The sequence below is a fragment of the Melospiza melodia genome, chromosome 5, assembly GCF_035770615.1.
Source record: "Melospiza melodia melodia isolate bMelMel2 chromosome 5, bMelMel2.pri, whole genome shotgun sequence".
Taxonomy (NCBI): domain Eukaryota; kingdom Metazoa; phylum Chordata; class Aves; order Passeriformes; family Passerellidae; genus Melospiza; species Melospiza melodia.
In genome coordinates, this window is record NC_086198.1 from 38,523,955 (window position 1) to 38,551,531 (window position 27,577).

Here is a 27,577-nt window from a genome sequence, read left to right on the forward strand (position 1 = left end):
GAAATGTTTAAAGCAATCCATATTTGAACATAAATGTCAATTAACATTTTCTTTTGGTACAAGTCCCAGGCAGCTCCATTCCATTCAGATTCCTCAAGCAGAGGGGAAGTTCCCTGCCATTGAGAGTAATGAGACCAGCTTGGCACTGAAGTGCTGATGAAGCTTCAAAAGGTAATAATGCAGCCATGGCACTTGAAAGGCTGATTTTTTCATATAAATAATGGCATTTACAGTTCTAACAACTGTGATGAAAACCATGAGGTTAATGAATCCTTGGGGTCCAGGACACACAGTGAGCACTAATTGGGATCAAGAATAAGTTTTATCAAAAGCTGTAGCACTGAGAAGTGAGCAGCTCTCTGGATAAGGAGTTGATGCAGTTTGCTGATTTCTAATAATCTCTATTAGGGGAAATCAGGTGGGATGTTATCTGATTGCTTGCTTAGATGCTATGCTTGCCTTAAAAATACAGAGAGAAGTTTGGGTTTTTTTGTATTTAACTAAATAACCAAGACCTATAAGAAAATTGCACAAGGAAAACTGGCAACTTTCTTGTTTTAATTAATTTTATTTTAATTTAATTCAGAACTAAAACTAATGGTGTGAGTCCTAAAAACACCTAAAGGTTCAACTCTTTAAGATCTCAGTTACATGATTTGCAATTATAGCCTGTTAAAACATAAATGAGCAAATAATAAATCCTTTGCTCCACATAGATGCTGTTTTTCCTCTTTTCTCAACAAGATTATAGCTGTAGCAACAAAATGTAGCAATATTGCAATAATTGACAGCAAAAAAATGGGTATTTTCTGAAGATTCATCTCATTGAGTAGATCAGATGACATCACCATAAAAGTGCCTTTTTAATTGTTATTATTGACCAGAAAATGAGTCAACCCTTTGGTTGACCTCATGGGGGCATTTAATGGATGTGACCAGAGTGGGGTTTTGCAGATGAATCAGAGCTTTCTTGGCCTGTGCTGAAGAATTCAGACGCAAAGTTTTGTTATTGACCATTCCAGAAAGAGAAGAACTCAAATGTGGAACTGTGTGCAAGAAAGACTGGCTCATCATCTTTTGGCTCAACATCAAGCCTGCACATCATGTCTCTTAAGAAATAAAAGGGAATACTAAATTTTGTTTTAAACATTTCAAATATGAGGGAATCCAGAGCATCCCTAGTTAAGTTTCCTCGCTGGTTAATAATTCTCACTGTTTAAAACAGACCTTATTTCTAATTTCCATTTTGTGAGCCTTAACTCTCAGTCAAGGAATAGAGTTGTATCTTAGCCTGCTATGTGGAAAAACCCTCTGGTGAGAGATACACTCTCCCCCTGTCTCTTCTTACAGATCCCTTAGGCTTGACTTTGATGAGCTAAATAGATTGAACCTATTAAATCTCTTTCTGTAAGGCAGATTTTCCAGTCTTTAAATCATCCTTGCTGTTTTGCAGCATGGTTTTAATCATGTGCAGAATAGACTTGGATATACTTTTTCAGTAAACATCTTGAATATCTTCACTTTATTTTTATCCAGATATCCACCTGTTAAACACTGATAAAGACCTTATTAACTCTTTCAACTGGACATTCTTCTAAGAAGTCAATCTGAAATGGACATTTATAAAGATTTTTCCCCCCACCCCAGAATCACTGCTAGAATAGGACCATAAATATGAACTGTAACCTTTGTTTCAGAAGCATGGCATTAAGATCAGAAAAACTCGAAATATGTGGTGTTTATGTTTAATGATTTCTGACATAATATTATAATATTATATACATTATTATTACATATTATCATAATATAATATAATATAATATAATATAATATAATATAATATAATATAATATAATATAATATAATATAATATAATATAATATAATATACAATATATAATAGTATAACAAAATAAAATTTCTGATTTTGTAAGTATAAAATTATAATAATTTATAATCTATTATAAAATATAATAATTTTCACGTATACCATTGTTCTGATATAATAGCAGTTCACTACCTAACTGAAACAGTAATATAATTAACTTCTAAAATATTTTTAATATTTACCATAGAGCATTTAATTTGAAAATATTAGCAATTGTCCATGCTTTTCAAAGATGGGTGGCAGAAATAATGAATTCTCCTGCTTCTGGCAGAAGAAATTAAATTGCCCAGCTTGTTGTTTGGATGGGACCATCACATGGTACCTGGTGGTTGTCTATTGTGCCAATCTGCACAGACTTTTTCAAGCATAATCAGGATATTTTACAGGCAGAATAAAAGTCCCTCTTGTCCCTATACCCTTTAAAGAATTTGTAAATAATGAGCCTTTCAGCACATTTTCTTTTCAGTTTATCATTTTATGTTTTCAAGCTGAATTGGGGGAGTTGCAAGTTCAACCTGTATTAATTAGCACAGTGCAAGATGACTTTGTGGTTTCTTTTATACTAGCTACTTCTAAAACAGAGGGAAAAGAAAATATCCTTGATTCCCTAGCAAATCACTGCCAGGGTGTCTTTATGAGGAGCTGAAGAAGATTTTTGGGAGTTCTGTTAGCATGGCAGAGTGTATCTTCTCATATACATTCTGTTCAGAGTTTTGCCATTAAATAAGTGAGAAATACCTACTTGAAAAATGTCAAATCTGATTGTATTGAGCCTTCACAATGAAGCCAAGTATGAAAAAGGGAAGTCTTGGTGTTTTTAAACTGTAGGTATAAATTTATGTTATAACACATAAGGATTTTAATGTTTGATATATTCTTTCTGTATGAAGAAAAACTTGGTGAAAGGTCTCTTATTAAATAGATAACTCAGTTAGAATGAGTGGATTCCAGCAAACTAGGTTAGGTAAATTTAAATTTAACTTCAGTCAAATTGCTCCTAAAGTTGACAGCTGAATTAATGATGTCTGAGTCAATAGCAACTCTTTTAATGTCAGATATGTCCAGAGGGACTTGGTCCAGGAGGCACAAAACCAAATAGTTACAGATCAAAAAAGCTATAAGCTCCACTGGGTAGGAGCCAGGCATGATAGGAAGATATGTACTAATAGAGATCATAAAAGAACAACTGAAATGTCTTCTTTGAACTTGTTTTGTTTTCTTTTTAATAAATGTTAAATGGAAAGTGAGCATTTAAAAGTAGATAATATTTTCTGTCCAAAGTTTTGATCCATTTTGACCAAATGCTCAAAATCTGGCTCTTTGAAAAATAGCATTATTTCTCTAATTCTAAAAGATCTTAATCAATTTTAAAGTCACATTAATTACTTTGATATGCCATAAGTACTGTGCACCCGCAAGTATTCTAAACTTGAGCAAAGCCAAAATGGCAGTGGCCTGTTCAACCCCAGATTTCTCATATGGCTTATACAAAGTGCATGTGTTTATAAAGCATGCTCACACTGAGCTGTGCAGGGAGAAGGGAGCTGAGAAACTCAGTGCTTTGGCACTATTGACGCATCAACAAGAAGAAAAGACAGATTTATTATTATTTTTTTTTTCTATTTGGAAAGTCCTGGTATTGTCCATATAAGCAAAATGGTGGGCTCTGGTCCTAATACAGAATCTGGAGTTCAGCTCTCAGGAAATCCTCTCCCACCACCTTTTCATAGAGAAGAGGACTTGTCAACAGCAGGACTTGATGCAAATAGGTAAGAATTCATACTAAAATTTGTGAGACATCCCTTACACTTTCTAAAAGGGTTTGAAAGACCAGCATATTTTGCAAAGAATACTTCCCTTCCCTCAATAAGCAGCATACATCACTGAGTTTTTGCTGAAAGGATGACAGTATTGACATGGGAAAATTCAACAATATATATAATTTTCTGGGAGATATTTTGGCTCACTTTCCCTGTTGCTTAGACTAAAAATGCAGGCAAGTTAAATTTTTGCAGCTAACTTTTCTCTTTCGTTTTCTTCCAACAGAACACTTTTCAGGGTTACCTGTGTGTGTGACAGATGTCCTGGTTTTTTCATTCAAATCTGATTTTTGGGCAGATTTTCTGTTAAGCTCTGTGAATATTCATGAAGAGATTCTCATGTACCTAGAGTTGATTTAACTGGGCAATGAATCAATTGCTGCTAAAACTTATGTTAAAAGATAACTAAAAGAGAAGAATAGAGGGAAAAAAAAACAACCAAAAAAAAAACCCAAAAAAAACCAAAACAAACCAACCAATCCAAACCCTAACCATATCTCATATCTCCATCTATTTTACATCTATTTTAGAAATATTGTACTGATTGGGAATAATTTGGGGACTGAGAGTGCAACTATTGTCTTTCAACTGCATGGTTGGATCTAGCAGGATATGAATGAGCAACAGAATCCTGATTTTTATTTTGTTAATGCAAATGGCTTTGCAGTTCAACATGGCCTGTTCTGTGCTACCTCATCCTCCTGACTTTGTGTTCTGCCCCTGCTGATTTCCCAATCATTGCCAAGCTAAATCCATGCCAGGGTTGGTAGCCACACACCCCTAATTTAGCAATTGCATTTTAACAAAGAATTTATAAGAGTTATTTTTTCTTTCCCAGATAAAAAACTTTGTCTCAGCTCAGCGTTCACAGAGACTGCTCTGTCTGCCTGCTTGATTTGTTTTCTATTTATAAATAGAGTTATATCTCCAAAGAGGTTCATTTATGAGGGAGATCAGCTCTAGCCAGTAGTGTGAACTGAGCATTGGGGAAACAAAGCTTTGGAGGGAGGCTAAAATAAAACAAATTACTGTGCAGCTTTCATTTTGTTTCCATTATTCAAAGTGAGATAAGACTGTGGATTTTTTTTAAAGGAAAAGACACTGGAATCCCAATTATCCAGGCATCCACAGTCAGAGTCACTCTTTGTGATGAATTCTCAGCATCTTTACTCCCCCACTATTTACTTGCTATTAGTCATACTTCCATTGGCTGTGTTATCCCAAAATATCCATGTGAGAATAACAGTTCACACAGTGGGTAAGTAAGAATAAAAAGAACCCTCAATAAGAATAATCATGCTTTGGGACTGATGTTGAATATTCTCCTTTAATCCACAGAATCTTTTAGATCTTGAGCTTGGGAGGATTTTTTATCCCATGGGTGAGATTTCACCTGATGCTATTTCCAGTAGAAGTGCCTGCATCTAATTTCTGAGTCTCAGGTACCATCTCCCTTTAATATTTTTTTTTTTTTTTCTTCAGAGATGGAGATAAGGTATCTGTGTGCCTAGAGATACTGGTACATAGCTGACCTTTGTGTCTCCAGGTAAATGGTTAGAATTCAAATTGCTTGGCTGGTGGAATGTTTCAGCTTTTTGCTCATGAGAGCTGAGCTTCTGTATTTGTGAGACCCATTAAAAGGAGTACATGGTCGCATCCTAGGAGATGAGATAATCTATTCTTTTTTATTCAAACTGTCACTTAATTCAGTGTGATTTCTGAACTTCTATTTATTATTATACAACAGTACTAAATAGGATCCTGTCACAACTATTCATATGTCTCTCTTCTCATTCTAGAAAAAGACAAATCATCTTCATTTGTTGAAATTCTCCAGCCATTTTCATGGGAAAAGCACAGGAGCTAAGTATAGATCAGCCACAACTTAAAACAAAAATTCAATTTCTTTATGGTAAGCTGCTCAAAATCTCTATAAAAGAATGTTGTCATTTTTTGATGCCTTTCTATCCCACAATTCCCATTTCTATCCCATAGTATACACCAAATATTTAAGTAAAGCTAGCTCCATAGTCTTAGTTCCATCTGTGTGTATATATACATATATAAATGGAAAAAAAAAATGAGATCTCCTCAGAACTGATGCTAATATCTCATTTTACAAAGTTTAGTGGTTTGAGTAGAATGTCAGCTTTCAAAAAAAGAAAGAACAATGTGAGTGATTGTGTGTATTGCAATTTTTCTGAAGAGAATGAGAAAATGAAACTTGCTATTCTGGATTGCTAAAGTCTGAGACTTGTTCTGACAGTGCCAAGAGCTGACAGAGCTCCCCTGTGTATTAAAATAAAAGCAGAAACAATTTAGAAAATGTAAATAGGAGGCTAAGGAAAAAAAAAAAAAAAAAGCTGTAGAATGAAACACTTTGATACTTCGCATTTTTTTTACAGACTGTCTGTCCCTGTGACAGATCTTCCTCACAAATAAAACAACAGATATTTAAACACTGGCAAGTTTCATCCCTTACATTTTAGAAATTTAGAGAAAACCTTCGAATCACTTCATTTACTACGAAACCCAGGAGGATTAAATAGATAAAAAAAAGCTGTGATGAACAGCTGACTCCAGTGTTTTTAAGGACACTATAAGACACTAACATGGGCCAGCAGAGCAATGCAAATATTATAACAGAAAATAAAAGGTTGTCTCATAATTTTTGAAAGGTGGTCCCTTCACCAAAGAAGTTCACAGTCTGAAATGCTGTCATATTTTACCTGGATATCTCTTTTTTTTGGTCTTTTCCCTAATTATGTTTCTGTAAGTCTTTCAGGAATAGTGGTGAATTTCTACAGCAAGATGGAAATGAAGTGAGTTGGTAGCATACTTGAGAGAAAGCAATCCCACTATTTCTTTTTGCAAATTAAAGATCTCATCCCAGCATGAATTGTTTAATTCAATTGCTTTAATTCCATGGGATTTTTCTTAGCTTGAAGAGTTGCTGGATTTTTTTTTTTTTGACCTGAGATCAGAGAAGAAATAAACTTGTATTTGTCAGTAGTATAATTTTATTCAGTTATTGTTATCTGCCACAGTTGAAGAAGCATTTAGGCAATGCTCTCAGGCAAAATGATGTGATTTTGGGGCTATAGGGACTGATTTTGATGATCTCTGTGGGCCCCTTCAAACTCAGGATATTTTGTGATTGCGTGAATGCTAGCTCTATGATGTAAATTCAGCATGTGACTTTTTTTTGAAGCCTTGACTCCTCTGTAATTTGTGAAATCAAGCTTTATATGAATAACAGTTGCAGGGTCAGTCTCTGAAACCTGGGACATTATTTTTAGACATTTTTAGATCAATTGCTGAAGTGTAACTTGAAAAGAAAAGGCACTTTACCATTTTGTCTTATAGATATTACCAACCTTATTCATGGAACACATAGGGCATTATTAAAAATTTTTTGCTCTCTTCCTGTGATATTTTCTGGGCATGAGGAGAAAGGAATAAACCTGACTCCATGTTCTTAGAAGGCTAATTTATTAATTTATGATATTATATTATATAAAAGAATGATATACTAAACTGTACTAAAGAATAGAGAAAGGATGCGCACAGAAGGCTACAAAGATTGAAAATGAAAACTTGTGACTTTTTTTCAGAGCCCTGACACAGCTGATGTTGATTGGTAATTAAGTCAAAACAATTCACATGAAACCAATGAAACAATCACCTGTTGGTAAACAATCTCCAAACCACATTCCAAAGCAGCAAAACACAGGAGAAGCAAATGCGATAATTATTGTTTTTCTTTTTCTCTGAGGCTTCTCAGCTTCCCAGGAGAAGAATCCTGGGCAAGGGGAATTTTCAGAATATATGATGGTTACACTCTTTCAAACATGCCAGAAGCTCCAAATTTACCTTGCCAAGACTGAAATTGGATGCAAAATAGATTTAGGAGTGTCTCCCTAGAAAGTAAGCAGAGGAAAAAAAGGTCTACAAAACTTGAAAAGATGATTACAATTCTATTGCAGTCATTTTTAGCCATACAGAGGAAATTTGGAAGTCTTGGGTAGCCAAAGGAGACAGAGGTGCTGCTATTGCTCCTCATGTGATTCAGGGGCATGTGATCACCCAGGGTGGACCACTGACCTCTCCCAGCCTCACCCAAATTCTTGAAATTCTTCATGTTCAAATTAAGAATTTCTGAATGTTCAAATTCTTATTTTTAATGTTCAAATTAAGAATTTCTTAATGTTCAAATTCTTATTCTTAAAGTTCAAATTTTTGAAATTCCCAATGTTCAAATTAAGAACATTAACTTTGATCTCCCCACTCCCATGAGTGAGTCTGTATCCAACAACTAACGTAGTGTGCAAATAAATTCCTATATTCCTGCTTATATACATTTAAATTTTGATACATTTATCTGTAATGTGAAGAGTATAAGAAATGCCAGGATAAGCATGTTTCCTTTTTTCCTCTTTTTTTTTCCCCTTGGCAGAAACCATTTGATTGAAATTTCATGCTGTTTGGCCCCTGACACAAATAATTTCAGTAAATCATCCTTGACTGTTTTCTTTCTCTGAAGAGATGCCCAATTTTATGCAAAATACTTTAAAACTACAGCAGGTGTTTGAATTTCAAATTGAGAAAACCCCAAATCACCAATGACTTAAGAAGAAATTTAAACTTTAGAGGCATATATAGAAAGCAAGAGGACACATAACTGAACGAGCATGCTTCTTGTTCAGCAAGATTTTATTCAGGCTCCCTCTAAGTGACACCTTTAGTAGTAGCTCAAATTCAAAATTTAGGAGAGAGGAGAATGGATTAATAATATAAGAACAGCCATGCACAAAAGAACATTATTGAAAAATTAAACTGTTTTGGGATTTTTTTAAATTTATTTGTCCTGTTTTGGCAAGAATAATTTGTTCTAGGTTTCTGAACAGGAAGTTTTCTTGTCTTGCTCTGGACTCATGAGACCTGCTTTGAAAAATTTGCTTTTGTACTTAGTAATTAAGATGTTAATATATAATGAGTACTTGGTAATCAAGGTGATACTATATAAATATGTATTATTTTAAATTCCTTCTTGCGCCTTTCTTCATCTCATACTCTATCTGAGTATATGATTGAATGTATTACTCATATGTGGTATTTTTAGGGTTCTCCAGACGGAGGAGGAATGAAGGAATCTGACTCCATGTTCTTAGAAGGCTAATATTTTATTTTATGATATATTATATTATATTACATTATATTATATTAAAGAATACTATACTAAAGAATAGAGAAAGGAAGGCTAGAAGATAATAATGAAAAACTTGTGACTCTTGCCAGAGTCCCAACACAGCTTGGCAGTGATTGGTCATTAAGTAAAAACAATTCACATGAAACCAATGAGACAATGACCAGTTGATAAACAATGTCCAAACCACATTCCAAAGCAGCAAAACACAGGAGAAGCAATCAGATAATTATTGTTTTCCTTTTTCTCTGAGGCTTCTCAGCTTCCCAGGAGAAGAATCCTGGGTAAGGGGATTTTTCAGAAAATTTGACAGTGACACTCATACAATTTTTAGCAGTGTGAGAATTAATGCCTGTTTGCCCTCATAAATGGGAGCCCCTTTCTGTGAAAGAGTTACCAGCAGATGGGCAGTTGGACACTGGCTTGTGCAGCAGTGCTGCCAGTGAAGGGGGATAATGCTGAATGAGGCAATACTGTCTCCATCCAACTCTAATATACTGCCTTTGTAGACAGTGGGAGAACTAGAAGAAATAGATTCTGCCTTAGGAAATACACTCTAGGTGTTTTTTTCCACAGATGAAACTATGATAATTTAGCCTACCTGGGACTGTGGCCACTGCACTCCATTAAAGAGAGCTGGTGCAAAACTGCAGTGCCCAGGAGAAGAGAAAGTGCCACATTTGTTGTGGCACACACCCATAAAACAACATGAATTGATTAATTTGGGAGGTCTAGGACTCTCTGAGCCTTTGCTGAGCTATAAGGTACAATGTTTCATGGGAACTCAATTGATTTGATGAGCAAGGAAGACCTCCATGGCAATGTTTGCTGTTTAAGTCACAGTTCCAGAAGAACCCATGTGATTGGAACACTTTATTCCATCTGGGAATTGAAATCTCTGAAGTCAATAACTACAAGTAGGAGTTGCAGCCTCATGGTGGGTCACCCAGCATAGTTCTGGCATTGCAACCATACACAGCCTTTCCACTAGCAGCATAAAAGTTAGAGCCTCTCTAACCAGCCTCTTTCTGCTGAAATACGAGTTTTCTTGTGTGTTTTGGTAGGGCTTGTATGATCAGGCAGTCTGAAAAAGGTTGTCAGACAAGATGAATCCCACATCTGATTTAGTGTGTTAATCCCTGCGTTGCTACAGTTAGTTGCTGTGGGAAATAATAATTACAACATCCTCCTAGTGCAGGAGACAATCCAAGAACTGGTATTTTACAGCTTCCTTCAAAATGAAAAACATGTGTTAAAAGTCACGTTGATTATTTTAATCCCATCTCCCACAGCAATATAGTTCAGCAGTATGACTCCCCCTTGTCTGTAGTATGCCTGGCAGGAGGGAAACAAAAACATTGATCTGCTATTGACTAAATATACTGGAAATACTTTGTACTAAACATTTGAGTAGGAAATAGGAGAATGCTCTAAAATAACATTTGCTGCCACGTTTCACGATATTGCCATAGAAACTAAGAGTTTTGTCTGAATGCTTTGCTTTTGTATTTTCACACAAAAAAGGGATATTAGCTACTAGTCTTAGATAAGAAAACTGATCATTAATTTTGCATTTTGTAAATTCCCACTAAGCAGAGCACATTTGCAAAAAGATAGGCATTAAACAAAGAATATAGCAATTTAAAATTACAGAAAACTATGATTCAATACACCGTTTAAATGGTTTATTTAAATGTGTTTTAAAATATAATGATGTTATAAACCCTTTAAAAGTCTAACTAAAGCAAAAGGTGTCTAGATAGCTCAGTGGCTTTTAGTAAGATGTTGAAGCACATCTCTATGTTCTTTCCAAACCAGCTTGAGCTGGCAGGAAAAGAAAGCTGTTTCAAGACTGTGATTTGATATCACCACTCAGAGGACTTGTGATGCTCAGAGAGCTCTTAAAGTACTATGAAATATACTTCTAATGGCAATGAATTGGCTGCTTTAGGAATGGTGATGGGAAGATGCTGCCATGGGGATAAAATATACAACTAAGAGACCTTGAACTAAGAGATTTCTCTCTGGTGGAAAAATCTGGAGATGTGTGTGCGCTATGGTTTCTGTGTTTTATCTCCAGCACCACAGTCAAGCCAACTGTCAGCTAATCCCAATGTGTTTCATCTTCCAAACTCTGTTAATCAGGCGCCTAGATCTATGATTGAGATTGTCACACTGGCTTAAGTAATTAATATTGCTGCTAAAACTGACAGTAGGCTTCAATGGTAACAATTACTATAATTTTAATTAGGATAGTACTTTCCTCCATCCTATGCAGTGGGAAAGGACGAAGTGTTTTAGTCTCATTTCACTCCTTGTGAAAACAGCGTGATACAAAATGCTCATTTTCTGTCTTTGAGGCTTGCTTGTCCCTTTGGCAGCTTGGCTACACTAGGAGTGTGGCACAGCAGTGGATTTTAGGAAGCACAATATGGGTGAGCCCAGGGTAGAATGGAGAAGGAAGCAAATGATATGGAATGGCTGTGCTGGTTGAGTCTTAAGTAAGTCAAAAATAAATACCTGTCCCTGCATCAGGAGCAATTCTCTTTCTCAAGCAAAGAGAAATTCCATCACAGTGATGCAGCTTCTTGATCCATAAAGTTGGAGGGGTTAGACACACTACATGAGGCATGAAACTGGAATGGTCTCTGTGATGACCCCTGAACTGCTAAAGCTGATCCAGAGCAGCCGCAATTTATAAATTGTCAGGGAAATTTACACATTGTCCCAGCTGGAGTACTCAAACTCTTGATTTGTACGCATGAAATTAATTTTAAAGGTTTACTCAACCTTCCGTTTCTTCTTTTATTTTATTTTTTTTATTAGCATGTGTTTCATTAAATCCAGAGGGTATGATTACCATGTAGTTAAAATAAAGCTTTTCATAATGAAATGCATGATATTCTATCCTTAACAGCCATATTGCTTGATTTAAAACTGACATTAAGAACATTTAAAAATGCCTCTATAGAATGCAGCTGGCATACACAGCACAAATGTTGCCATTAGTGTAACACACTGTGATAAGTTTAATAGATTAGCAAAAAAAAAAAATTATAGCAAGTGAGTAATAGCAGTTAACAACTTTGAAATATTAACTGCTTTAAGTTAAAATCTTTGGAAATATTATGATTTGTAGCACTGTTGAGTATTAGTGCAGCTCCATATATATATATATATATATATATATATTCCTTTAGGGCTCTTTAATGATACAACAATGCACCACGGAATAGTAATGAAAAATTTATGTAATTTCAAAAAAAAGATATGGATAATATTCATTCATTACTGGTCAAACTTTCCTGGATGTTAGAGAAGTGAGTTAACTGTAAGAACTGTAAGTGCTTGTTTCAAACTAGATTTCACACTGGAAGTAGGAAAAGACATTTGCCTTCCAGGTACTTAATGATTCCATTAGACAATGATGGATTTTTTGTATTATAGAGATTCTTAGAAGATGAAAAATACTGATTGCTTCCCTTCTCTAATATAGCAATAGTTCATGTCTCAGAACTAGTTTGATTGTCAAAGTGAATAATATTTTAATATGTTTAGAGATGGCCTCATTCTTCTTGGTGGAAAAATGAAATTACTTTTGACATTAGGGTGTTTTGTTATCTGTTCCTTGAGTAGCATCAATATCACATAATTTTGATGGTGTGCTTCAGGTGTGATTTCTGGAAACAAAATGCAAGAGAAAAAAATGTCCTTAATGCATCATTGTTTGAATTCTTTCTCTGTAAATAGCAATTGTGCATTAGAGCAAAAATATTTGGGTTTTCTATGGAATAAATACTAAACTAGACCAAAGGTCTCTATCAGAATGTTATCTTAAATAAAATTTAAAAAATAATAAATCTCTAAATTGAAATAAAAGTTTTAAAATTTATTCTTTAGCATTAAAATGTTTACTACCTTATTAGGCAACTCTCATTTCTAAACCTGACTTAAGTGAATAACTATAATATCTAAGGGAAGTTCTGAATGAGAGTAAGACTCTACCCAATTTAAAGGTAAGTAATTTATAGTCTGATTTATCTTTCTTATAAGTGACTGGTAACTCTGTTGAATATTGTGATTTAATTAAATAGGCTTAATACTTAATGAATTTTTTTAAATTCATGCACATAAATACAATTTTTTCTCTCATTTTCATAATATTATTATGGCTGGTGTCAATCAGTTTCAGCTGTCTCTGTAATATTATTACAGTCTTTGCAGTCTCTGCTTTTTATCATGACATTTAAGTTTAAAAAAATGTTAGGAAGGCATTCTCCGTCTGGGAGCATTTACAGGATCAAATGCCAGAGATCCAATTTTACATATCTGCCCTTCCCAAAGGGAAAATTACCTTGGACTCCATCTGCTTCTGTTCTTTTTGAATTAGGGAGGAAAAATTAATCTGAGCTCTACAAAAGCAGAAACACTTGTGGACAAATCTCTACATTTTAGATGCAGATGGAAATTATCAGCTGGAGTGTGAAAGAGGATAATTAAGGAGCTCAATTTCATGACCATGGTGAATTTAAGAGGGATGTGGTGGTGTTACCCAGCCTGGGGGGTTTTGTTTATGATAAAGTGTCTGTGGATTTCCAGGCTCTCAGGATGATTACAGCAGTTAGTGTAGAACAGTGTAGACTATTTGAAGAAAGGAAATAAGATATGCTGTAAGAAAATGTGCTTGAATATCTGCTATAAGGATCTAGCTGGCCTTTACATCTGCCAAATAACTTAGGTGTTCACCTCTCTGGGTTTGCTGGTTGAGTAAGCAATGGATTGTGAATGGCAGGCTTAGCTCCTCTCTTTCCATTCCATGCCCCCTCACAAGTGCAAAAAAACATTACCAGAAGCCTGAGGAACGTTTTGTTTTCCTAGATTTCTTTACTACAAGAGTTCATTCTAATATTTGCATCATTTAGAGTGCTGGCAGCTGAAATGATACAAAAGCAGGGAACTGACTTCAAAGTCAGAGATTAGTAAATTATCTTGCTGTCAAAAGTAAATCCTGAACTCAGTGGTGTAGAGTAACACTGAATGGAACACCTAGAACCCCAAAGGATCTTTAGTGCAAAGTTATAATCTCCCTTGTTTAGGCATCTGTTCTGTGAGCAGACTCTGTCAAGTTGAGCACTGTGAGGAAGATGAGTGATAGAACCATGCAAGGCAGAAAAGCAGCTGAAAAACAATATAGGAAATCCAGTAGGAAATGGTGAGGGCAGGGACATGTGTGCCTCTCTCTGGGGTTTGGGCATCTTATACAATGTTTTCTGGCAACTCCTTCCTTTATTGGGATTTTCAATACTGAGAGTTCTGTTTTCTTTAGAAGTGAGTCAGAAAGAGAAAGCAGCAAGGCAGAGCTCACAGTGCCTTCACCCCTTTCTTTCTTCACTTTGAGAAGTCATGTTATGTGACAAATAAGGAAAACCAAATTCCTAAATAATTCTGTGAAATACCTAGTTTCGTTTTTGGTTTGTTTTTAATTGGTAGAAGTCTCATTGTTCTTTTGGGTTTGTCTATGTCCAGTGTCCTTTTCAGGTGGCTGTTCCTTGACCCCTGCTTTTGGGTGAGTGCAGTATCATTGCTTTGCCTGACTTCTGCTTTGTCAGCCCTGCAGAGCTGAGCTGGTGCCCTGCTTGCATTTTTCATGACTTCAGTTTGCCCGAGCTACACCCTTTATCTGCTTCTCCAAGGCTGCTCTGTTCTCCAGTCCTTATCAGAGCAAAGGGCTGCTCTGCTCTGCTGTCCTTATCACCATAACTCAGAGAGCTCTCCAGTGAAGTGCAGGCAGGGAATAAATAAATGGTGCAAGCAGCAGATCCAGCAGACACATCAAGGAAACCCATTTTGAAATGTATTCATAGCAAAGAAAGCAGTTGACCTAGACAAACAATTAAATAAAACAAATAAATAAACAAATAAGAGAGAGAAAAGAAAATAAAAAAATCTTCTGAGGAAATCTGTGGTTTTATTAAAAACAAGGAATAATGAGTAGAAGAAAAGGACTCCAAGAAAATCGGAATGGGGAAGATTCTTGTCTGCACTACTGTAGTCAGGGAATCTGAAAATTCAGCAAACCTGATGTAAATCTGAGATGGTTATACTGAAGTAGTGCTTTAGAGGAGAAACTAATCTGGAAAGAAAGAACCCAAGGCTGAATTCCTAAAAAGCATGTTTTTATTCTGAATGTGTTTTATCACTGTAACTAGGGAATTATGCAATCAGGATAAAGGCATATAAAATGCAAAGCTATCTAAGGCAAAAATAAAGCTAAACACTCATACTGGAAAAGGCTTTGAAATGATGAACACAATATTGGTCTTGCACCTGTAATTAATTGGGGTGATGTTAGGGTAAGAAAGATTTGTGTTTATTTCTGTTTAGCCAAATGGGGTTATCCATTAATCCAATGGATTCTTACAATAACTACAAGATGGTTTGAGACATTGCAGCTTCTGGTGTTTTGCCTGTTGCAACAGGCAAGACTTTTGTCATTTTGTAAGACTTGTAATGCTTACAATAATTCCTTTTCCTCCATTTTCTGCAAGATCACAACTAAATTCCTGTAGACCAATCTGAATAATTTCTGTGTGCAAGTGTTGTTTATACCTTCAGATACTTACAGATAAGTGACATTGCATTCTGTGACATGGCAGTTTTTCTTACTTACCTACATATTTCTCTTACCTACCTAGAAGAGGGATAAGATCCCTTACACAATAGTTTCCTAGGGTTCAATTTTAAGTCTTTCAATCCACTGGAACACTGTAATTAATTGTTTAAAAGAGTGAAATTTTCATGCAATATTTCACTCAATTCTTGTACACATTTGTGTTGTGCACATTTCTTTCCAGAGCTGGAGTTGCAGTAAGTTTTGTATTGGTATTCCCTACAATTCAAGTAACACCTAATTTACTTAACTAGAAGGCTGCAATGGAATTTGCAGTTGTCCTTGGAGTGCTGAATTCTCTTGAAATTAAGCCTAAATATTTGATTATTATTTTTTCTACTTTAAATATTTCTTTATTCAAATAGATACAGTGAATGATAATTTAAAAGATTTACTCTCCATGGTGGTGCACCACTCATGACACTCTCTTCTTTTACCTTTAGGCTACCACTATTACCCACTGGTACTATTTTTCTCCAATCACTTACTGCCTCTTCCCGCTTCCATGACTTCTCAGAAATCATTTGTATCACTGCCTTGATTCATTAGAATATACAACTGGAATAGCTATGATTCATTAGAATATACAACTGGAATAGCTAATTTGTATAGATTCATAAAATGTTATGTCTCATTCTCCAATGACATTTTTTAAATGTGAAAAGTATATTTAAAAAAGACTGAATTGTCTTGTGGTTCTCAAGTTTTCAGTGCTGCTTCTCCACAGCCAGACACACTCAGAAACATGAAAGAGAACAACAAAAACATGCATTATCTGTTCTGTAGAGTTTCTAATAACTATCCTAGTGTGAATAGTTTATCTCACTGTATTTCTTGTTGTGCTGAGGGCACAGCTGCTCTCAGAGTCTGTAGCCCATAGTACAGTTGTCACCATAATATGCAACAAGCAGAGAAAATGAGAAATCATTAGGTTAGCCTGAAAAAAAAAAAAAGGTGAAAAAAGTGTGTAACACACACATTTAAAAATCATTTTAAATCTGACAAAGAGGCAATCAAGTCTGGTAGGATGTTGATACAGTTCAATTCCACTGAGGATCTGAGTTGTATTAAGCTGTGCATGCTGAAGCTTGTGAGCGACAAACCGCTGTATCAAAGAGGCGTACAAACAGGGTATTACAATAATCCAGACTTGATGTTATAAAAAACATGAATCAAGAGCTCAGCACCCTGTGGAGACAGTAAGCTTTAATCTTTACCCTCCATTAAATTCCTGAAATGGTATTAGGTGCTTAGGACTCTCAAAGTTTTATCGTGTGCACTGAGCTGAAAGCGGTAACTTACCCGTTGACGTTACTGAAGTTTTACTTTCTCTACTTCAATTAAATGATCTCCAAAGTTCCCTTTTTTAATTGATTGGGATTTCTCAGGCTGTCATTCATAACTCATGCAAATTTCCAGCACTCAGATCAATGCAATTACTTTTTTTTTTCCTTTACCTTTCCAGCAGTAAGATATTTTTAAAATAGAATTGACAATAGTGTTCCGAGAATGATTTTGTCAAAGCAGGGTAAAAGGCCTTTAAAGGAAAATTAATGCTCCTTTTTGTACCAAGATTATAGCAGAAGAACAGTTATTCACCTTTTTAACTCTTTCCATGATGCCTCCTGAAGATCACTGACCCAGAGTGTTAAGTGACACTTAACATATTTGGGTCAATGAGGAGGAAATAGTTAAAGACTTAAAAAGTATCTTTATTCCCCCCTGAAATTGTATCATCTGCTGCTGTGGAAATCCTAAATGGAATGATTTTTCATGTTGGGTTACCCATATTGTTCAACAGAAAGAAAAAAATAAATACATCCTGGAACATTTTCTATTCTCTTAGAAATGCCATATTTATGAGACTGATATACAGGTTTTTACTGCCTAGCGCCAGACATGAAAATTTACTGTTTCCTGATTTTGAGCTAAAGTGTTATTCCAGCTCTATTTAAAAGGAGAATTTAACACATAATATAGCATAGAAAAGATGCAATAAAACTTGAAAAAATGTAAGTTAATAGATGGCAGAGGAAAACAGTCTCACAGAGAATATGCAAAAGAGTTGGCAATAACAAGGAAAAGCAAATTTAAATGCATATGTTCCTAGCATTTGTATAGGAGCATCACCCACATGTTCTGGCCTGGAATTAAGGAGTTCCCTGTATTTCTAAACATATATAGTGTAGATAAAGCTTCAGCAAGGTTAAACTGAAATTTCCAAAACAATTCTTAGACAATAGATTTCTAAGACAGAAAAGGGAACACATGTCAGTTTAATGTTCCCTTATTATGTAAACACTTTTCAAGTTGGAAAAGAGTGGAAGGTTTTTTTGTTGGTTGATTTTAATAATCTTTGGAGAAGGAGGCCATTTCCACAACATTTCAGGTTATTTTTTCAGTTTCATTTCTGTTTTAAATATGAGAAGGAATATATTGTCTAATTTTTTGCAATTCACACCAAACTATACAACTTGGGAAATATTTTGTTGGTGCTGACCAGATGATGGAGAGATACAAGGCAATCAGATCACTCCAAAGTCAGAGCTGAATTGTATTTTCCTTTTACATTACTTGTTTCTCAAAAATGCGCTTCCAGGAGTGCTGGAATGAGAATGAAATGCTGAAACAGTAGTTCTGAAACATGGAAGTGTTTCAATGATTGCAAAAAAAGACAGAGAAATGAAGTACCACATTCAAAAAACTGCCATAGAATGGAAGTGGTATTTTCTCCTCATTTCCCTCTGTATCCCATAGGTTAGGGTATTTATTCTCCTATAAGTTCTCTTTTCAGGAACTTTTACTTATGTTCCACCTACCTGGTGGAATGTCCTAGGCTCCATATTGCAGTTATTTTTGTTTCTGGCATCTGACACAATTGCTGTTTAAGTAGTTGATGCAAAGTTCCCTCTGTTCCATTTGTGGAATGTTCCCTCTGTTCCCAAAGTTCCCTCTGTTCCATTTGTGGAATGTTCCCTCTGTTCCCAAAGTTCCCTCTGTTCCATTTGTGACCCAGTGTAAGGCACAGAGGCAGGGATGTCAGGGATGTGAGTTACTCACACTCCATGGTGAGCAACTGCAATCAGTAATATCTGTTTACAGCAAGAAACTATTGGATGAATGCTGGAACAGCTTCCATTTGTTTTCCTTTGCTGCAGACAGGCTGGGTGCATCAGAAACTCTGGAGCATACACATAGTGAGTGCTGAGCACATCTGAGGAAATAGAGGCAAATTCTCTTTTTGGGAAGTGGAGAAAGTTGGGTTCATTTCTTCTCCTTGACTCAGATTGTGGAGGAGAAAATAATTTCTGATGGAGGTGTTTATAATGAACATCCACATTTTTTATGTGCCCTGAGTATTTCTAAACAGTGTATTTAATATTCAGCTATAATATGTTTTCAGTTTTTGTCATCTTACAATTGGGAGCACCGACATCAGAATTCAAGCAGTATATATTTAAGTGCTGCTCAACCCTGTGAGAGGTATTTTTGCAGTAATACTTGAGTTACATGGATTTAATTATTCTCCTGGAGAATTGTTTTTAAAATTAAATAGTGTCTCTGCCTAGCCAAAAAAAAAAAAAAAAATTGCTAAATAAGCCCACATTTACTCCATGTGGTAACTGCCTTTGCTGCATATCTGTCAAATAAATAAATACACAAACAATTTACTGAGTTAAGAAGGGCTATCCCTAAATAAGGAAAATGATTGTTAGAGTGTTATTTCCAACCAGATTATTATTATGCATTTATTCTTAACTGCCCTCTGTTGTAGGTTTCATTATGCTGCCAGCTAGAAATGACAGCCTGACAGCTCTGTTGTTTCTCTGGGTCAGTTTTACCTCACTTGCTGAATACTCAAACCTCATTAACTTGTTGCCAGGCCTCCAGAACTGCATGGATTGATGTCTGCAAATATAACCCATTTTAGTAACAAGTAGTTTTGCAATAATTTTATTTTTCTGATGGGTTTAAGGGGAGTAAAACCACATCTGAACACTGGAAAAAGGGACTGTTGGTCGGGGTACTTCAGTGAGTACTTACATGAGTAACATTGGAGTAATTTTTCACATAGAACAGATTTTTTGTTCTGCTAAGGGAACTGAAGACATTTTCAAGTCACTCAAATCTAGTCTATTCCATTTTTTTGTTGTTGTTTTACTGTAAAGCAGCTGGATTAATATAACCTCTTCTGTTACTAAAAAAGCCTCACATATGCATCAGTAAAAAGAATCCAAGCTGGCAACAAGTGTTCTGCAGTTGAGTGAGTCCATGAGCCCAAATAAGTCTGTGTTTGTGCTCAAGGGGATCCTGATTATTATTCTGCACTCTTTTGCAACTGCTCCTAAAAGTCAAGTCAGAGTTAAAATTTTATCTAGCAGTCAAAAGTAATTGAAATTGAAAATGTATCCGTGGTTGGCAAAGGAGGAATGTGGCTGTGCTTTGTGTGCCTTACTACATCAACAGAAGGACGTGGTAAACCTCCAGGAAAAGCTCTAAGGGGAGGCATCTCAAGAGATTTAGCAAGAATAACCACACAGTACAACATATTCATTGAGGTGACTCCTTCCCTTTCTCCATGGATGTGTTTATCTCTCCACTGTCTATTGCACAGCATATAAAGTAGCAAACACTGAAGACATCCTCCCTTTGAATCTTACCTGCAGTTAAGGCAATTACTTAAAGAGAAAGTAAGTTTTAACTTTGAGGCTAAGCATTTCTCAAATTTTAGTTGTCAGTTTGAATATCATATAATCTGATGATGTACAGAATTAGTAGGTGTTTTTCTCCGTTAGCATCATATTGCCTGGTGAAAGCAGGACCATGAATAACATTATAACTAGCCAGCATGAGATTTCTTTTTGTTCATTTAATATATAGAAAATATATTATTAAAAAAAAAAAAGGTCTTTATACTGAAACTCTTTAAACTTGTGTTTCAACCATTTTAATAAGTATGGACTAGGAGTCTTTTCCCTGAGTCACGAAAACTACAAGAAGAATGATAGATTTATTTTATTTAATTAATTTAATTTGTTTAATTTATTCTCTTTAGGAAGAAACTGTGGGAAGGTGGGAGCTATGTGTGTGTCCTTACCTGCAGTTTCTTTCCTAATCAGGATGGAGGCATCTTGGCAGGACAGTAAAAGAAAGCTCCAACCTTTTACTGCTGAACTGTGCATGTCAGTGGCTATGAACAGCACATCAGCTGTCAAGGCTGTAAATCCAGCACTCCTCAAGCTGGAAAGGGAACAACCACATATTCACATTTTGTTTCCAAGGTGATGGATGTAAAAAGAATCAAAGCCTTCCACTAAGCAAATCAAGGCATTCTTGTGCCATGCTACGTAAGTGGTTTAGGTAAGTAACCCTAAACTCTTTCATGACATTCAGAAAAATTCTGTAAGGGTTAAGTCTGTAGTCTCAGAAATTCAGGTTTCTGCTCTGCTTGAGCTCTACAAGTTAAAATCACTGAGAGTAGCATAGATACTGCACTAAAGCAGAAATCACAGTGCTGAGCAGCCCTGACTGCCCCAGGCTGCTTGATGCACGTACAGCAGCACAGACTGATTTGTTTTCCATTATCTTTTGACCTTCTGAATGAAATGGAGTTTTGACAGTGAGAAATCTTTATCTTTGACCTAATCCTGCTTCATAACATTAGAGTAGAGTTAGCATCAAACAGTGTAAACGCACAGAAGGGTCAGAGCTTCCCAGCTTAGTCTATGTCTGATTACAGTTTCATCATTGCTGGTTGCAATAGCTGCTTCTTCATTTGTGTAGGTGTTTGGCTCAAAAAAACAGCACTGCTGTCTCGTAGAAAGAGTCTTCAACGTTCTGTAAAAATTGTAAACATAACTTTATAGGTGATAAGTATTCTTATTCCCATCAAGCACGCATGGATACTGGAGCACAGACTCTTTGAAATGATGATTTTCAGATATGGCTGCTTAATACTAAGCAATTAAGGGTCAAATTTTTCAGTTGAGGTGGATATCTGCAGCTTCTGCTGAACAGCAAAATGTCTGGATTTAACTGCCACTGTCCAGGAAAGCCACACTCATTGAAATACCTCATTTCCTCGGGACTGCATGCATTATCAGAGTACTCCTTATGCCATGCAGGCAGAGGTGCCAGCTTTCTTACAAAAACAAATCTGTCAGTAGGATTTTAATTAGGTACACAAATATATATTTTTCTTAATACCCATTTTGTAAATATGTTCCAAGAATAAAGGTTGGAACACCTTGATAAATATATATAGTAAAAGACATAGACAGAGCAGGACATAAAGACATATGGCAATGTGGACAAAGAAGCTTTCTGGACCAAAGAAATAAATGGCATATGTAGTTTGAACACCTGAGTAGGGACAGTTTAGATGAAGAAGAAAGATAGGCAAATTAAAACCTAAAAATCACTGAAAATTGGCATAGACCTCCCAGGCATGATTTAAAAGAAAAGAAAGATAAGGAAAGCCTGTAAAAAGGATAGATCATTAATCATTGGAAATTCAATTAGTTTATATTGACTGGCTGGAAATTATGGACTTGATAAGGGGTACCTCTTCCTGGAGGACAGGGCTCCATTCTGAAAGATTTTGCAGGCTACTCAGTAAAAGCACAGGCTATTTTGTACTTGCTCCTGATATTGCTGGAAAACAAGACAAGGATGATAAATAAGATAAGAGTTGAGAGTTAACTAGAATCTAGTGATCTCAATGTCATCAGAACTTCAAATGCCCTTGAGGGTATACATATGAAAGACAATATCTCAAAATCACTGGACTTTAAAATATAAATAAATAAAAATAGAGAGTGAGCGCATGTGGAATGAGTTGAGGAAAAAAACCAAGTTGATTAAAATCAATTTGGGGTTTGGGAATTTAATGTAAAAAAGTATCTAGATAGCACAGAAGCATCCCTGGGAGCTGGCCCCCAAGAGACCTTGTTTAATGAGAAATGGCTGGATATTTTATTCTCCTGGATGGTGTAGTTTGGAAATAATTTTTGTAGCCACTTGGGAAATATACCAGTCAAACAATTATTTCTCATGAAAGCCTTGTCTGTTGCTTCAGGAGACATTGTTTACTTACACTGATTCTTTAAATGAGACACTGCAGCGTGAAGGAGAGAGATTACAATAAAGAATGATACTTCTAGAGAAACAGGGGGAAAATGGTGCATTCACTGAAAATGTTAATGACTTTGCAGATCTTTCTGTTAGAATAGGATTAATTTTGTCCTCCCAGAAATAAACTCATCTTGAGCCATGTAAAATCAGCAGGTTGAGAAGAGTAAAGTAGTAAGGTATGCATATCATATTGAAGTCAACAGGGGGTTCTCTTAAAATAAAACGGTATCATAATTTCATAGGATAAGGAAGGCTGATGTTTGTCAGGGCTTGTCTAGATTAAAAGCACTATTTGCTGTGACTTTTTTTTCTTTAGCTTTATTTCTGTGGTCTTCAGTGATCTTAGTAAGAGACATTGCTTAGGGAATGTGCAATCTGCCAGACTGCAGGTAGCAGAGTCAAAATTTTCTTTTTTCTCTCAGAACTACAAAGCAGCTTTATTATGCAGACACATCCTGTGTTCCACCTTTAAAGACAATACTTCCTAGTGTTCTGATCTGTGTGTAACCAATAGCTCAGTGGTTAAAACACTTTCATGAACCATTGGAAAATTCTGCTCTATTTCAGTAGTGATGATAGAAATTAAGGCCTCTTGTTCTGAGTGAATGAACACTTGTATTGCTGGGCTATTCATTAGAAACACCAAGGATTCATTTCCAGAAATTCAAGAAATTCTGTGGAAGTGGCTTTTTCCTCCTTGCGAAGTGTTTGAAGTGAAAAAAAAATTTTAAAGTAATATGAGTTTTTTCTGTATCATGTACTTTTTCTGTTAATAGCTTATGTTTATGTAGGGGGATACAATATAAGGTTGTATAGAAAGTAATCTTACCCCTTAAGGAGTTGCAGCTGGAGCAATTACTAAAGATTAGGGCCAGGCTGATGTTAACAGGCCACAGCTGTGGCCAATAATAGTGGTGGTATAAAAGAGTGGATTGGTGGGGTCTGGAGTCAGATGGCTGCTGCAAGGAGCAGGAACAGTCAGTGCTCAGAGGAGCTGTCTCTGAGGAACATTGAGGAGGTATGGAACTGTGGCGACATGGAATCCTTGAATTATAATGATACTAGAACTCTTGATGTATAAGACAAGGTGTTTAGGGAACGATACATCGCATTTTATTAAAATCAATTGTCCTGACATCTATGCATACACATCTCCCTTCTTTACACCAAGAGTAGACTTGGGGGTGGGTGTACTTTGGTTTGTGGTTTTTATTTAAGTATTGAGTGGAAGAATCAATTAATCCTATAAATCCAATGGGCTGCCAAGACACTGATCTGGAGAGAACATGGAATGGGGAGGTTGCATCTGTGACTTTATAGTCCAAATATTTAAAGCGTGTTCTTTGCATTTAAGGCAAATTTAATTTTTGTTTAGCTAGATGGTTTCCCAATAACAGTAGAGTGTAATTGTTGCTTTCATAAACCAAAAGCTTCCTGCTGTGAGCCATTTTCCTTTTCCAGAATGCTGCCTGGAACTTTGGCCTCAGCCTACAGTGACATCTGAGGAGTTTCACATTGAAAATTCCATCAGCTTCCTACTCAGCTCCTACGTGTTTGGCAGGACATTAATGTACAAATATCTCAAGATGTTTGCTTTTGCAACTTTAAGAAGTTTGATAAGGCAATTCTGAAAGAGAGGAGGAGCAGTTCAGGTATAGGGCTCAGAGAACAAACAGCTAATCCTATTTCCTTAAGGCAACCTGATGGTTAAAGAGACATAAATTACAATTAGGCACTGTCAAAATAACTGAGATATTTCCAATAACAGGACATTTTAGTTGACACAGATAGTGAACAATACTCTTACAATCTTTTTTCTAGGGCTTGTAGTCTAAAATCTGTAAAGCTTCTTGGGTTTTCCAATCTTGATGCTGAAGTACTTGGTAGAAACAAAACTATGTAGTTTTCAGTGTCTAAGTCTGCAAACACAGGGAGGGAGGGATGAAGGAAGGAAATGGTTCTATCGGGGAAATGTTTCACTGGTTTTGCTTAATATAATGAAAATTTGATAATCATTTATCAGATCAAATTAATTTTGAAGTTTAACCTGTGGCACTACGGAATGTGGATTTTCTTAATTATGGCAATGTGGTTTCCATTACCATTCCATTATTATATCATCCTATTTATGACTTTATGGTAATAACTGCAGGGCATAAATTTCACTGATATTATCACACCCCAAATTGCTCTTTCTGCTGCACATTATTTCATAGAAGCTGTTGGGTGCACCTGCTAAGAATGTATACTGCAAAGTTTAATAATGTTTCAAAGAGAGATGAAAAATTAAGAATGTCTAGAGATTATTAATTGATAGCGTCTGGATGCAAGGGTGATTGACTTCTCTCATTATAATGGTGAACTTTGGTGTAGGATATGATAGTATTAATGTTTCCCACTGTTTGTCATGGGAAATTAAGTATTTAATTTGGCTAAACTAATTCAGTTTGTTTTCAAAGACCAACTCCTCAGTAAAACCTTCCTCAGTGCCTTCAGTTTTCTCTTTCAGAGCTTGAACAAAAGTCCATGCAATTTTCCCCAGCCAGGGCATGCCCACACAGGTGAATTAAATTCTTTGCAATTGTACTGGAGAGTGAATACTGGAAAGAGCAAAAAATAACAACTACTAAGTGGCATTGTGCTGGTGCAGCATGTGGTGTGTGCAGAAATTAAGGTTTCTGGGATGGTAGGAAGGGGTTTGATGTCTTTTTGTTTAGCCCAAGTGACTGTGACCATCAAATAAAGATGTCACAGATTTTTAGCTGCGGCAACATCAGCCAGTGCTTTGCAGAGTTGTTCAAGTTCTGGCTTTTCTGATTTGAACAGATTCCATGTTTTACTCAATTCACCTCAATGCAGCTCATTCTTTTGCACTCCTTAGTAGCCACTGAAGCCTCCTCAATTATTTTGAATTATTTTTCTGGGAGATGTCCCAGGTTCATGAAATGTTGACCATAATAGCTTAAAAAGCCCAAACTGTTATCACATAAAGACCCTCTATGAGTGCTTGTTGTGAAGGAACATTATGGCTTCTCAAAAACCTCACACAGAAGCAGCAAGGACTACATTTTTAACTGTGGGCAAGGCATGATAATAATTTTGAGAACCTAAATTTGAGCGAGTAGTCCCTGGCACCAGAGGAATGCCAGTCATTTTATTTTGCAGTGGGCAATTAAAATGCATGAGTCTAGAATCCTCTCTGGGTTTGTGAGATAAAACACCATGAAGTTGAAGAGGAGCTTCCCTTTGATTCTGAGGAAAGTCCTAACTCTGTTTCATTATAAGGTCCTGCACAAATCCTCCAGGGAGGTAAGCAGAGGTCCCTGCACGTTGTGTCTGTCATAATTTTCTTATAACAGCTCTATTATGGATAAATCCCTGGAATTCAGCTGTAAAGCTCAGCAGGTCCCCTCCTGATATCCTTCACATTTGGGTAATTAACTGAGCTGTTTGAACAACAGAAACTTTATAATGTTCAGCAGTGGGAGTCTAGCAGCTGATCAGCTTTACCTTCATCAGCACTTGTCATTTTAACACTTGAAGGGTAATGTTTCAGGATGAGTATAATCTTCAGCAGGAAAAGAAAAGATTTTAAATGTGCAGGAAAATAAGGGCTTCAATAAATTTGTTATGCGGACTCTAATGCTCCTTGTGTTGCATTGCTCATGTACTCTGTGCTGCTGCCTTAAGAAGGATTTAGTCAACCTTGTATCTCCACAAAACAGGCTTTGCTTCATTGCAATGGAAAAACAAGTGAAGAGCTCTCACAAAAGCATCCCTGACATCCTGAGAAATGGCATGCAGGAAACCTTCGTGCTGATCACCGCAGTCTTACCCAGACAAAACTCAATTTGTTTAGAAAGAGTAAAATAAAATAACTCCCTATTTTTTTTCTTCAATTCTTTTAATAGTTAAAAATTACCTAAGTACCAAGCCTCTCTGCATAGCTCAAACAAGTAGACTTGTTGGTTTCTACTGAAATTCAGGTCTGTAGGACACTGAAATGTGATCCTAATTGACATTTATTTATTTCCAGCTGTCACAAAGACCCTTTGTAATTAAGAGTGGTTTGTAAATCACGGTGCGTTACTTACAAGCCTACTGTTGCAGTAGAAAATTAATAATTATAGTGAGATGTTCTTTTGAGACAGCCAAACACAACTGGAATAGGAAATATGTTTTAAAATATTTGCACAGTGGTTAGAAATATCCACATTTGCTGGAGCAATTTAATCTAAATTTAATGACCTACAGTTCAACAACCAAAATAATCCTCAAATGTTTATTCATTGTTCTTAAGTTTCTGGATGCATAGAGTCCTGAAGAACATAAATATAACCTGACAGTGTACTGTAAATTTAAAGAAAGAAAATTCTCTGCACTGAGATAATGAATTATATCCTGGTTAAAAATATTTCCATGGGTGAGTTTGTAAGAAGTGGCGTTGATTCCCACGAGATTGACAGAGATGGGGTTACAATGCACTGGGTTAGGTCAGGTTGGTGTTTGCCTTCTGAAGAGAATTGCTCAGCATTTGCTTCCTTATCCCCCCCGTGCCCCCCATGGCTGGGTGAGAGCAAGCACAAGAAATGCTGGGTTGTGTCGGAGTGGCTGGTAGCAGAGAGGCTGTTCTGAGCCATTCTGAGCACAAAATAGGCTGCTTTCTGGGAGAGAAGTAGAATGCCTTTTCTGCTAAAGAAGTGCCAGTTTCTCCGGGTCTTTATGCTCCTCTGAGATATGAACTTATTCTTCAACAATACAAGCAACGTCTAGCCTTGTTAGCATGGCCTCCCATGATAATATTTCCTTATTCTAATAGAGTGAAAGAATCTCTGGTATAGTTAGTCACTCTACAGCCAG